The 14,374-nt window shown below is 49.7% G+C and overlaps 1 protein-coding gene across 1 annotated transcript in view; it reads left to right on the top strand.

The window, feature by feature from the left end:
* The window catches only part of GRK5 (G protein-coupled receptor kinase 5), a 248,779-nt gene that overhangs the window by 53,762 nt on the left and 180,643 nt on the right, over positions 1–14,374 (top strand). The window lies entirely within an intron of this gene.

A 14,374-nucleotide genomic window follows, 5' to 3' on the forward strand; every position in this document is an offset into this window, starting at 1 on the left:
AGCAGCGCTGTCTAATAGAACCTTCCATGATGATGGAAATATTCTGTATATTATGGTAGCTACTAGCCATGTGTGGCCATTGAGTGCTTGAAGTGTGGCTTGTGCTACCAAGGAACTGAGTTTTTAATTTCATTTAATTTTAACAAATTAAGATTTAAATTCACATAGCTGCATATGGCTAGTGGCTACCATAGTGGACAGCATAGTTCTAGAACATGGGCCCAGTTTTGGGCGATTATGAATAAAGCCACTATAAGCATTAATGAACAGCTTTTTCTATGAACATAAGTTGTCATGTTCTTGGCTTCTTCTCTCCACTAAATAATGTGATAGAACATTCTCTTGAGATCAGTTTTTTAAAAAGCCAATTAATATCTGATTTGTGATTCTGAATCTTTAACATTTTTTAACCATCTGCTTTAAAAATGGGAAATATCGTTATTGGAGGCAGTGAAGTTAAAATTGACCTAATGAGATGCTGATATGATTATTTTCATGAAGCTATCTTTAATACATTTACATTTTTACTTTTGGAAACTCACTTGCATTCTGTACATTTGTACTATACCTATTTTGTGCTGTCAGATGTACGTGTGTGAGTTACTGATTTTCTTCCTCACACATGGAGACACTTGGCAGCCAATCAGCCCACCAGGAAATAGGTCTGAAGTACTCTCTTAGAATTCAGCAGCACAAGTGGTGCCCCTGACAGCAGCCTGAGTGTGAGTTTCTGAAGTCAGAGCCAAATAGGGTTCTGTGCAGCCTGAAGATTATATTTGAATGTCTTTAACTTTTTTTTTTTTGAGACGGAGTCTCCCTCTGCTGCCCAGGCTGGAGTGTAGTGGCATGATCTCGGCTGAGCATAACCTCTGCCTCCCAGATTCAAGCAATTCTCTTGCCTCAGCCCCACAAGTAGCTGGGACTATAGGTGCGCGCCACCACACCCAGTGAATTTTTTAAAACATATTTTTAGTAGAGACGGGGTTCCACCATGTTGGCCAAGCTGGTCTCGAGCTCCTGACCTCGTGATCTGCCTACCTCAGCCTCCCAAAGTGCTGGGATTACAGATGTGAGCCACTGCACTCGGCCTCACTTTGGTTTTAATATTATTTTGCCTTGTCTTCAGGAAATGACCAGGGGATGCCTGATTAAAATTAATTATAATGGGATGGAACTTCGAGTAGCATTGGACAGGGAGTCAGAGAACCAGGGTTCCTACTCAAGCTATGCCACTGACTTGCTGGCTTTGTGATCTTTAGCAAGTAACTGTACTTTTCTGAGCATTGCTTTCTCCATCTGTAAATAAGGAATTTTCATTACATGTGCATCTAAAAATTATTTCCATGGTACCCCATTACAGGAGATATTAATAGACACATCTGAGGAAAAGGATTCTATGGTCACAGTTGTTGGGAAATATTTTGTACTATGTCTTCTTGGAGATTCACAATGTACATTCTTTTTTTTTTTGAGATGGAGTCTTGCTCTGTCACCCAGGCTGGAGTGCAGTGGTGCAATCTTGGCTCACTGCAACCTCCACCTTCTGGGTTCAAGCCATTCTCCTGCCTCGGCCTCCCCAGTAGCTGGGATTACAGGTGCATACCACCACACCCAGCTAGTTTTTGTATTTTTAGTAGAGATGGGGTTTCACCATGTTGGCCAGGCTGGTCTCAAACTCCTGACTTCAAGTGATCTGCCTGCCTCCGCCTCCCAAGTGCTGGGATTACGGGTGTGAGCCACCGCGCCCAGTCCACAATGTACATTCTTATATCAAAGGCTCTGAGAAGTCCTGCGGTGGAATACAAAATATTTTTTTTCATTGTATTAACAGGGTTTGGTTAACATTTAAGCATGGAATCTCACTTGTGTGTGTGTGCGTGTGTAAAACATCTCTTGGCATCTTCCGGAATATAGTTATACAGGCCCATCAGCTTGGGAAACAGGGATGGATGATTCTTTGGCTTTTCTGGGTTAAATGTCTCAGTGTGCTTGGACAAGGAAGAAGTTAAGTCTCTTTTCACTCATGTTCTTAGCTTTTTCTCTCCTCTCTTCTCTTCCCCTCTCCTCCAAGTCTTAAAACCTAGTTGAGGCCAGGCGCAGTGGCTCATGCCTATAATCCCAGCACTTTGGAAGGCCGAGATAGGGGGACCATGAGGTCAGGAGATCGAGACCATACTGGCTAACACGGTGAAACCCCATCTCTACTAAAAAAATACCAAAAAATTAGCTGGGCATGGTGGCAGGTGCCTGTATAGTCCCAGTTACTCGGGAGGCTGAGGGAGGAGAATGGTGTGAACCCAGGAGACAGAGCTTGCAGTGAGCCGAGATCGCGCCACCACACTCCAACCTGGGCGACAGAGCAAGACTCCGTCTCAAAAATAAAACATAATAAATAAATAAATAAAACCTTGTTGATAACTAATTGTGGGTCTTTTCCTTTTCTCTGACACACATTCTGTGAGAGGAGACAGATGGCAGGCAGGAGGCAGATTGGAGAGAGGTTCTCAGCGTGACTTTTCTCAAATGTGATGCTCCTCAAGAAAGTCTGTATTTGTTATGGGAAGGAGCCGCGTGCTGGCATGCCACCTTGAATGCTCTCCATGGACATTTGCAACTTGTTTCTGTGTCCTTTTGCAGCCTAGTTCTGCTCAATTCCAGCAAGGTGACTGTCATTAGGCAGATCTCTTTCCATTACAGGTGACAGAAGCTCAACTCCAACTAGCTTAAGCAAAACAAATAAACAGAAACCTCCAGGGCATTTGTTGGCACATGTGCTTGGGAAGTTGAGTCCTGGGTGGGGCTCAAGTCCTACCATCTGGTGTTTGTCCTTCTCTGTTTCCTGCCTTCTGCTTCCTACAGCTCTTGGCTCTGCTGCTCTCTGAGTGTTGGCCTCTCTCTCCTACTACCGCTCATCCTTCTCCCCATGATGGTAAAGATGGCCAGTGGCTGCATTGTTAGCTATCCCTCAGCAAGAAAGACTCCCTGTCCCAGCAGCTATGTGTCAAACATCATCAAGGCATGATTCTCATCGGCGCTTGGGTTTTGTGTACACATCTGAAATTGATCGCCATGGACAGGGATTCACGTTCTGTGCTTCGTGAGATCTGAGTCCTGTGTGGGTAGCAGGGCCCTGATCAGCAGCCTGGCATTGTAAGTGGGGTAGGATGCTTCTTCAGCAGTGGGAGGGACCCTGGGTAGAGTAAAACAACACCCACTACATGCCCTGCCCACTCCTGGCCAGGGGTGCCCTGAGTAACTTGGCGTGATGTGCCTCACTGTCCTGGCCGGGGGTGCCCTGAGTAACTTGGCGTGATGTGCCTCACCGTCATCTGACCAACGAGAATCATTTGTTCAGGAAACTAAGGTCCATAGAGCAAGGCACAGACCTAGGAGCTCAGTGTCCTGTTGGGAAGGCCAACTCAGAGACAGCTTTCATCCTTTTGTGTTACTCCATGCTGGGCTGGTTGGGGCTCACAGCGGCCTCTTTGGGCAGGCAGCAGCCTTGCCTCATCTTAACCTGTGTTGCCGGGAACCCAGCAGCCTTCCCACATGAATCAAGCTCATGTTTCTTATCTCAAAGTGCTCCCCACCAGCCTTTAATTTTGGAATCCTGCTCAGGTGCTGGGCTCTGTACTCCTTGTTTTCTGCTCCTTAGTTTTTATCTTGTTACTCCCTTTCTGAGTCAGGTATTACCAGCCTCGCTTACAGATGGGGAAACTGAGGCTTAGGGTAGAGAAGGCCTTTGCTGAGGCTCCCCTGCAGGTGAGTGACAGATCAAGGATGTTGACCTAAAATTGGTGCTATGGACCTAATGTTTTTGTGCCCTCCCAATTCATTTGTTGAATCGCTAACCCCCAATGTGAGGTGGGGCTTCTGGGAGGTGAGTAGGTTAAGATGAGGTCATGAGAATGGGGCCTCTGTGATGGGATTAGTGCCCTTAGAAGAAGAAGAAGAGAGACTGGAGCTCGCTCTCTCTACCACATGAAGACACAGTAAGAAGGTGGCCTGCACTGAGGAACCAAATGGGCCGGCACCTTGATCTTGGACTTCCTAACTTCTAGATTCACGAGCAATAAATTCATGTTGTTTCAGCCACCCCGTCTATGGCAGCCTGAGCTGATCAGTACAGAGTTCGCAACCTCCACTGGAGTAAGTGCCTGGGCTCCACTGTACTAAAAGCAAGTAGTCTTCCTCTGGAAGGGCATATGCATATTTCCAGGCATTCTGGAGCCTCCAGGGAAACCCTGGGCCCTGCAGGTTCTTGTCCAGAACAGCTGGCCGCATGCCCTCTCAGCTGCACTCAATGCCAGGAGACCTTTATGGCTGCTGCCTGGGGCTGAAGTGGGTCCCTGCCTAGGGCTGAAGTCCAGGCCCTGGGATCTGCATTGGGTCCTGCTCTCATGGACTGAGCTGCCTTGGTTCCCTCTTTGGGCCCCACTAATAGAGAGGTTCTCTGAGGACCCCCATCCCTTCAGCTGAACCTAAGGCCACCAGGAGACAGAGGGCATCCGTGGCCTCCCCCAGGAGGCTGTCCTGAGGTTGTGCCCATTGTCTTGGGGAGTTTACTGGAGGAGGCTGCAGGCCTGGACTGTACAGTCTGATTTCTTCACCTATTTTAGGAACGATGCTTGCCGGCTGGGCGCGGTGGCTCACGCGTGTAATCCCAGCACTTTGGGATGCCAAGGCAGGCGGATCACCTGAGGTCAGGAGTTTGAGACCAGCCTGGACAACATGGTGAAATCCAGTCTCTGTAAAAACACAAAAATTAGCCAGGCATGATGGCATGTGCGCTTGTAATCCTGGCGACTCAGGAGGCCGAGACGGGATAATCACTTGAACCCAGGAGGCGGAGGTTGCAGTGAGCCGAGATGGCGCCGCTGCACTCCAGCCCGGGCAACACAGCAAGACTCCATCTCAAAAAAAAAACAAGAAACGATGCTGGTTGTTATCAAGAAGAGCCCTTCCCAAACACCCAGCTGCCTTCCAATGAGCTTTTCCTTCCCTTCATAACTTGTGTGTTTTCAAAGGTGAAGAAGTTTAAATTGTAAAGCCGGTGGGGCTGGCCAAGAGAGCCCACTGTCTAATCCTGTGGCTGGAGGAGGAAGCGGGGAAGGTGGATTCTTCATGGAGCCAAGGAGGCTTTCGCTGCTTTTTCTTATTGCTTCTGCTGATTTCTCACTAGGCTTGGATGTGGCCGTTTGCTGGGGTTGGGTGGTGAGGGGAAGGTTTTTTTTCTGGAGACAGGGGCTTGCTCTGTTGCCCAGGCTGGAGTGCAGTGGTGTGATCACAGCCCACTGCAGCCTTGAACTCCTGGGCTCAAGTGATCCTTCTGCCTCAGCCTCCTGAGTAGCTAGCACTGCAGGCATGTGCCACCATGCCCAGTTAATTAAATAATTCTTTTTGTAGGGCTGGGCGCTGTGGCTCACGCCTGTAATTCCAGCACTTTGGGAGGCCGAGGTGCACGGATCAGCTGAGGTCGGGAGTTCTAACCAGCCTGACCAACATGGAGAAACCCCGTCTCTACTGAAAATACAAGAACTAGCCAGGCGTGGTGGTGTGCGCCTGTAATCTCAGCTACTCAGGAGGCTGAGGCAGGAGAATTGCTTGAACTCGGGAGGCGGAGGTTGCGGCGAGCCGAGATCGCGCCATTGCACTCCAGCCTGAGCAACAAGAGCGAAACTCCGTCTCAAAAAAAAAAAAAAAAATTATTTTTGCAGTGACAGGGTCTGCCTATGTTGCCCAGGCTGGTCTCAAACTCCCAGCTTCAAGCGATCTTCCCACCTTGGCCTCCCAAAGTGTGGGATTACAGGAATTACAGGCGGGAGGCACAATGCCTGGCTGTGTTTTGTCTGGCAGTGGTTTAGATGGCCCCTGCTGCTGTCAGATTGCCAGTCTGGGGGCTGGGGTCATACTTGTGGGGTCATAACAGGGCCTTGGGCAGCAGACTCCTCACCGTGGCCAGGCAAGGGAGTCCCGCCCTGGGTTGGGCAGCCGTCTCCACAGGATGGCAAGGGGCTGGAGGCTGAGCGGACGGGCCCTGTTTTAGGGATTGAGGACATGGCAGGTAGATAGGCAATAAAAGCACCGAACCAGCCTTAGGTTCTATAGCAAGAGATCCAGCACCGCTCGTGGACCCGAGCTGCCCTCTGGGAAAGGCGGGAGGCAGCTTAGGTGACCTCTGCACGTGTTTTCAAAGCTGTGGTTTTGGTTGGGAGTTTCATGCTGGCTCAGCCACACAAACGGTGACATGGAGTGGAACAGGGTGGCACTTCCATTTCAGAAGATGGGTCCTCCCCACCCCAGCTCCTCCACACACCACCCCCCTGCCCCACCACCTAGCCAGATCCAAAACCCTAGACGCTACCTCACAGGAAACAGGGTCCCCTGAGGAGAAGGATAAAAGCAGACAATTCCTGCGGACAAGAGGAAGAGGAGGACAGAGTCTCCCTTGTTGGTGCTGATTCCCAGTGAGCATCCTTTCGGGAGCCCACTGGGGTTTGGGACCTGCAGGGTGTGTCACTAAATGGCAAGGAACAAGGTAGAGATGGCTGTACTCTGTCTCTGTTGTGGACCCTGGCCTCGCCCACAGCTCCATGCACTCTCCCAGATGGAGACATTTTCTGTGTTTGTTGTTTATTCCTCACCAACTTCTAAAGCAGCAGATGGGAAAATTGAATGAACAAAGTCAACTTTAGAACAACCTTTGTGTTAAATTGAGTACACATAATTCGATTATTTTAAAAACAAAGCCCATTGTAGTGTTTTTCTGGTTTTTGCATGCAGTGTTTTCCAGTGTAAAGAGAATTCACTGGCGGAGAAGCCCCAGCATAGCTTCCTTCTGCCCCGGGCAGCCCCATTGGTTTCAGCAGATGGTCCTGATGTCTGAGGACCTGCCACAGTTTGCGCCAGTCCTTCCTTTTGCTACTTTTGTTCCCCAAGGCGAGGTGTGATTTAGTGGTTAGAATGCCAGAATGCTGGGCTGACTGGATTTGAATCTTAGCTGCTTTGAGCTTCAGTTAGGATGTGACCTCCGACAGCTTAATTTCCCTGAGTCTCTGTGTTTTCATCTGTAAAATGGGTACGATAATAGGGTTCTTGAGATTTGAATCATTAACACATGGCAGGTGATAAATGCTGACCGAGTGTTTGCAGTTACAGTAGTTGTTATGGCAGTTTTCATTGTCCTCAACATCGTCATTATCATTCTCGTCATCTCAGGACACTGAGGAGAGACTGAGTTAGTAATGAATAGGGTTGGGCTGGTGCTGCCTCTTTAGTGCCTAAGAAATGCTACCCTGGCCCTGTCTCCAGGCCTTGATCCCAAGGTGGGATTCATCCATCATCCACCACGGCCCAGGCGCCAGCTGGCCTCTCTCCTGGGGTGACTTGGGAGTAGATAACAAAAGGGGCACCTTCACCCTGCAGCAGAGTCCCCATGGGCCTCGGGGCCCAGAGGGAGATGGTGTCTGTTTCCCGTGGGCCTCCCCGCCACCGTTAAATGGCGTCTGCTCCCTGCTCAGGGTAGATTTGGGGGCCTCTGCCACTGGCTGACTGGAACTCTCTTACCTCATTCTAGACTCTCCCGGGCAACTTTCTGTTTGTTCTCTAACAGAAACATAGAAACAAGCCAGCATCTTTTCTAAACAAAGAGGGACTTTTCACAGGAAGTTTGATGACCTGACACGTTCTCCCTCCTTGTTGAAGCCCGGGCCTCGTCTCTGACAGTTAGGGTGACTTGCTGGAGAACAAACAATAGACAATAGTTGTGGCCTACTTCCTGTGAGAAGCAAGAATGGTACAGGTGGATGTTGGGAGCCCCCAAACCCACGGAAGGGATTTCCTGAGGACGTCCCATAGTCCCTGAACACGCAGCTGAGGGTTCCTGGGGTAGCAGCACCCGTGTGGTTAGCCCTGTAATGACAGCAATAAAGGCTCACATTATGAGACTTCTGTGCATAGGCCCTGTTCAGAGAGCTTTACATGCTCTCATCCTGGGGAGTCAGGGTTAGGGTTAGGGTTAGGGTCAAGACTGATATAATGACTGGGCACAGTGGCTCACACCTGTAATCCCAGCACTTTGGGAGGCCAAGGCGGGTGGATCACCTGAGGTCAGGAGTTTGAGACCAGCCTGGCCAACATGGCAAAACCCTGTCTCTTTTAAAAATACAAAAAAATTAGCCAGGCATGGTGGTGCGCTCCTGTAGTCCTAGCTACTTGGGAGGCTGAGGCAGGAGAATTGCTTGAACCCAGGAGGCAGAGGTTGCAGTGAGCCGATATCGCACCACGGCACTCCAGCCTGCGAGATGGAGACTCCATCTCAAAAAAAAAGGTTGCTGAGTTTGCTCTCCAAGCCTCTTTCTCAGAACCACTTTGGAGGAGGCCAGTCAGCTCCAAAGTCTGAAATGTTGGCCTTTGGGAGGGAGGGGGCCTTGTGCCAGTCCCCCCCCCCCCACTTTATCTGCTCCTTCATTCAGCCTCCTTGGAGTACCTTGAATGTACCTTCCTATTGCTGTTCCCTTTGCCTGGAGTCCTGTGCTCTCCTCTCCACCATCCTTCACTGCTCATTGGCCTTTAGGGTTGGGCATAAACATTACTTCTCAGGGGGCCTGTCATTTGCATCATAACTAGCGGGGCTCCTTTGCAGCCCACTGCCAGCCCTGCCATTCTTCATTACAGTCCCCTGTTCATCTCTTTGTCACTTGTCACCAAAATGTGTAATTGTACCTTCACTGATGTCCAGTCAGCCTTCTGTATCTGCAACTTCCACATCTGTGGATACAACTGACTGCAGATTGAAAATATTCAGAAATAAAAGGATACTTGGGTCTGTACTGAACATGTACAAACATTTTCCTTGTCATTATTCCCTAAACAATATGTTATAGCAACTGTATACTCATAGTACTTACATTGTATTAGAGATTAGAAGTAATCTAGAGATGATGTAAAGTGTATGGGAGGATATGCATGGACTTTATACAAATACTACAGTATTTTATATCAGGGACTTGAGCATCCATGGACTGTGCTATCTGAGGGGAGCACCAAAACCAATCCCCTAAGAAACCAGGGTACAATTGTTCACTTCCATGACAGGCCCATAAGCTGCTCTGTGCAGGTGCAGGTCCGTCATGCGGCCCACAGCCTTCTTTGAAGAAGACCCTCAAATGCTGGGGGAATGCACAAGTAAGCTGGGGGGCAGTCTCTAGGAGATTTTCAGCAGTTTCTCCTGAGAGGTGTGAAGCTAAGAGTTAAGTACAAGTACGGCTTTTGTAGGTATAACAATAGGCGTTTTCCTTCCAGCAGCTCAAACTGCAGTGTGCTTGGCACGCTAGTGCAAAGGAAAAAAACCCACTTCATTCTTAAGAAAGCTCTGGAAATTTCATCTGCATTTGAGTGAGTTGGCATGCTCGGCCCCTGGAGGAACACAAATATGGAATTTGAACTCTACCCTACCTCAGAGAGCAAGGCTGAAGCGATAGGATGAAATGCATTTAAATGTCATGAGTGTTATTATTAGTCGTAATCTTATCTTTGTTAATAATAATAACAGGACCCACCTAGAAGTGAGTGAATAGCAGACAGGGCTTTCGTAAGTAAACTCTCACTGTCAGATAGCACCAGGACCTGGGGTGGCGCCGGCGCCGTTAGGGAGGGAGTGTTCACCGGAAACCTGCCTGGGCCACACGTGTACACCACATCCTCCACGCCCTTTGGGCGCTGGTCATTCAGAGAGGCCCTCTCAGACATGCCTGGGCTCTTTGGAGGCTCTCTCATCCCCTCGAGCTGCCAACACAATCAAGGGTCTGCAGGTTTGGGAACTCCAAGGCAGTTTCTTTTTACCAAGTTCTCTGCATATTCTTTTGCCTTCTATTGTTTGCCGTCCCAGAGACTGGCTGAAACAATGTGTTTCCTACAGATTTTGTTTGCCTGCACGGACTTCTTTGTTTAGCTCTAGTAAACAGACATTTAGCATATACAGATCTGCACACTTGACAAGAGGAATTTGGAGCCCTGGACAGGGCGGCTTCACTGAGTCACCAGCTCCTTGAACCTGAAGGCCTTGGATGGTCCGGAGCTTGTAAATGACTCATCCCGTCAGTGCTGGGCTGGTGTGTAGGGGGGTTTGTGGCCAGCTTCGGCAATGGAAGAGGGGAACTTGGGGCCTTTGACTCGTCAGGGAAAAACAGGTGTGTGAGCACTAGGTTGGTGACGAGGTTTAGCAGCAGGTGGACTCTGGAGCGTGACTCTGGAGTTGCCAGTTCCAGCTCCAGCACTTTGATTAGCTGTGTGACGTTGGAGAAGTTGCTTGCCTAATATGTGTGTGTTTCCTCGTCTGTAAAGAAAGCACTTACCTCCTAGGTACTTGGGAGGCTAAAGGAGTTCATCTGTGGAAATCATTTGGCATGGTGCCTACTCTTATTCCTTGTCTGTGGGGCCCTGTTTTGTGGGCTCACCATAGTCTCAAGACTCTGCTGGGAAGAGCCTTCCTGTGGGCCCACTTGAGCTAGGAATAGAACCTAGATTTCTGGCCCTGTAGGCTGATGCAGCCCTCCTAGATGTAGTGGTGATGCCCCGTTCAGCAGAGATGGTTCCAGATGCTCTGAACTTCTGCCTTGTATGGGACCCTGTGCCGGCTGAACGGGGTGGTAGCTCAGGACATAGGTGCTGAATGGGACGGTCCTGGGTTTGCACCCTGGCCTCTGCTCTCACCAGCTGTGTGAGCTTGGATGTGCTACTTGTTTCTCAGAGCATTTCTCATGTGTGAAGCTGAGTGCATGAGGCCAGGCGCGGTGGCTCACGCCCGTAATCCCAGCACTTTAGGAGGCTGAGGTGGGTGGATCACCTGAGGTCGGGAGTTCAAGACCAGCCTGGGCAACATGGCAAAACCACGTCTCTACAGAAATATAAAAATTAGCCGGGCATGATGGCGGGTGCCTATAATCCCAGCTACTTGGGAGGCTGAGGTAGGAGAATCGCTTGAACCTGGGAGGCGGAGGTTGCAGTGAGCCGAGATTATGTCGTCCGTCCTGGATGACAGAGCAAGATTCCATCTCAAAAAAAAAAAAAGAAAGAAAGAAACCAAGTGGATGAGATTCCTGCTTCATGGGGTCGCTGTGGGCATTAAGTATGCCAGTGTTTGTGAAGTGCTTGGGCGGGGCCTAACACAGAGCCCTACATAGTAGGGGTTTTGCCCTGACCCGTGAGCTGGGCATTGGAAATACCACAGAATCTGGAGTGGGGAGCAGAGGAGGCATCATGGTCCTTAAGGCCTAACCTGTCAGATACTCACAGTTGTCTGTGTCCCTTGCTCTCCCATTGATAGACCTGGAGGGACAGGGAGGCCAGCCCATTGTGGAGGGACCTCCGCAGGCTGAGGGTTGATTCTGGCTGTGGGCAGGCTTCAAGCAGAAGCTGGCTAGCCCCTTGGCAGGGAAGCGACAGTCCCTCTCTGACACCTTCCAAGTCCTCCCCAGTCCTTCTAGGATTCTTGTACAGAACCAAAGATAACAGTCCCCTTCAATACCACATTCAAGCCAGTCGTATTCCATGCCTCGGAATATGAACAAAACCAGACTGGCGATGGCTTAAACCTCATTGAGAGACCCAGTAAGAGAGCAGGAGATTACATGGGGTCATGAGTAGACAGAATGTGGATTTCCAGAAGGTGCCTCGGCAGCTCCACTGTAGGCATAAAGCAGGCAATTTTGAGATGTGTCCATTGGCACCTGTTCTGAGGCTGGTGGTGTCGGGAGTTGTGGTTGTCACAGGTTGCATAAAAAGGGGGCTTTGATCGGGTCTCTTCCAAATGGAGCTGCCCTGTGGGATTCTGCTGCCCTGCCTTGGGATAGCAGGTCAGGAGAGGATGAGCTCAGGAGCTGCAGGCTACATGTGACATTTAAAACATGTTCTGCATAAACTCATCCATGATCTATTCATGGTGTAATGGATGTCTGGGCCAGGATGCCAGCCTCAGATGCTCCAGCCCAGGCTTTCTCAAGCCCTCCCAAGGTGCTGAAACATTTGGCACCCTCAGGCCACAAGTGTGGATGGGCCGCGGCTCTGACTCACACAGAGAACTCATTTCCCCAGGCTTTGTCCCCATGGGTCACCTACTTTGCAACCCTAGTTTTGTGATTTGTTTAATGGTATTTAGTGGTTGAGCCATGTACCTGGGGTTTTTCAGTGCTGTCACCATTATTTCTTGTTGAGATTTTTGCGCAGTCTCTTTCCCTCAATCCTACGTATTCTTTTTTTTTTGACAGAGTCTTGCTCTGTCGCGCAGGCTGGAGTGCAGTGGTGCAATCTCAGCTCACTGCAACCTCTACCTCCTGGGTTCAAATGATTCTCCTGCCTCAGCCATCCAAGTAGCTGGGACTACAGGCACATGCCACCATGCCTGGCTAATTTTTGTATTTTTGGTAGAGATGGGGTTTCACCATGTTGGCGAGGCTGGTCTCAAACTCCGGACTTCAGTGCTGGGATTACAGGCATGAACTACTGCGCCGCGCCTATGTATTCTTTTCAACTTCAGCTCATTAGAGCCGGGTTTGTGTCATAAGTGAGAGAGCCCTGAGGTGCTTGGTTTGAAGCAAAGCTTCATTAGCCATCAGCATCTGATTGGAGACTGGTCCCAACCCGGCCATGCCACTGAGCGGGGAACGTGGGCGCTGGCCAGCACTGGGATTAGAACACTGACCCGGTGACCTGGGAGACTGTGGTTTCCCTCATGGTACAGAGACTAAACCATACTTATTTTTGAGATGTCTGACCCTGACAAGACTGGGAAATAGAGCTAGCGAGTGATAAGTGTTCAGGGATGGGGCTGCACATGGGCATTGCAGGAAAAGCACACTGGCGAGAGGAGTGCAGAGGGATCCCAGGCGTTAGCTTCCGTTCCCAGCTTCTGTAGGGCACTCACCTGTGCTTCCTTCAGAAGGTGACCAGCCAGTGAACTCGGCATGGTACCTTGGCCTTGTAAAGCGTGTCTGGGTCGTCAGAAACCTGGGAGACTCTGGACAGTTGACTTTACTTGGCTGTTCTTTGGTGTTTGTTCCATTCAGTGACGCTGCTGTGCCTCTTGAGGTGCAGGCTGGGTATTTCTCCCTCTAGACTGTTGCCCACAGCTGGAGGCAAAGGGAGTCATTCATTTTTGCCTGTTGAATGAAGTTAGAGTTTTTGGTTTCTCTGTCCCCTTAGCTGAGGGGCTCTCACATCCTTTAAGGGAGCTGGACCCCTCTGGGTGGAACGCTGATCGGGGAGTCAGCATCCAGGGCTTCCAGCCTTGGTTCCCCCTCTCACTGGGTGGCCTGGGGCACTTGTGGCCTATAGGTACCTATTGTTATGAGAGAGTTCCTGTGCAAACAAAGACCCTTTTAGTTTAAACTTTCTTGGAGAGAGCAATTTTGCAAAGCAGGGAAGAACCTGGGATTTGAATTATGGCTTAGCCACATGCTAGCTTCCTAAGCACTCAGCTTCCTCACCTGTGAAATGAGCTTATGAGAGTCCCAGCCTCTCTGGGTTTGGGGAAGATTGAGAGCGTGTAGGCCCAGGAACATGGTTCCTGGCACATGGGCTCAGCTCTGTAGGTGGCAGCTCCTCTATTACTAACATCATGAGCGTGATGGTTTTATTACCACTGGCGTGAAGTTCCTGACTGTGAGGTTTCAGACTGGATAAGCGCCTGGAGTAAAGGGACAGGGCACATGGTTGATCAGTATCTTGGGTTTCTCCTCTCCAAGCAGTGACCTGGACTTGACCTGCTAGAAACAGGATCAGGGCCTCCTGAGAAAGGAACCACTTTGGCTCCTTGACCTCAGGCAGGCTTGGATACCAGGCCTCCAGGTGAAAGCCTCAGATGCTATTATCACTTCCTGAGACAGCCAGTCCTTTCACTTCTGTGTTTCCTTTATTTACACTATACTATGAAGGAGAATTGATACAGGGGAAGAAAAACAAACAGCGAACCCTTTATTTCCTATGATAAATGATGACTTTTGGAACTGGATTCTCTAAGGCATGCTTGTGTGCATGCGCGCGCACACACACACACAGACACTCACACTCACACACACAGAGTAATCGTTTTAAAGTCATGGCATACTGTGCTTTTGGCTGCTGCTGTTTCTGACTGATGACCCCAATGAGACGCCAGAAAATTAGATGGGTGCGTTTGGAAGGCATTCAGAAATTACTCATTCGAAGAAAAATGCAACGTTTGGAGGATGGGGAGGGCTGAGCAAGTGCAAAAATGAGTATTATGCACTTAGTGTTCCCAATTCAACATCAGTGAGGAAAGGGAGGGCCGCAGGAGTTTGGGGACCGTCTCGCTAAGCAATGCTGCAAACGCAGACAGGGACCCAATTTTCCACAG

The sequence above is a fragment of the Theropithecus gelada genome, chromosome 9 (assembly GCF_003255815.1).
Source record: "Theropithecus gelada isolate Dixy chromosome 9, Tgel_1.0, whole genome shotgun sequence".
Lineage (NCBI taxonomy): Eukaryota > Metazoa > Chordata > Mammalia > Primates > Cercopithecidae > Theropithecus > Theropithecus gelada.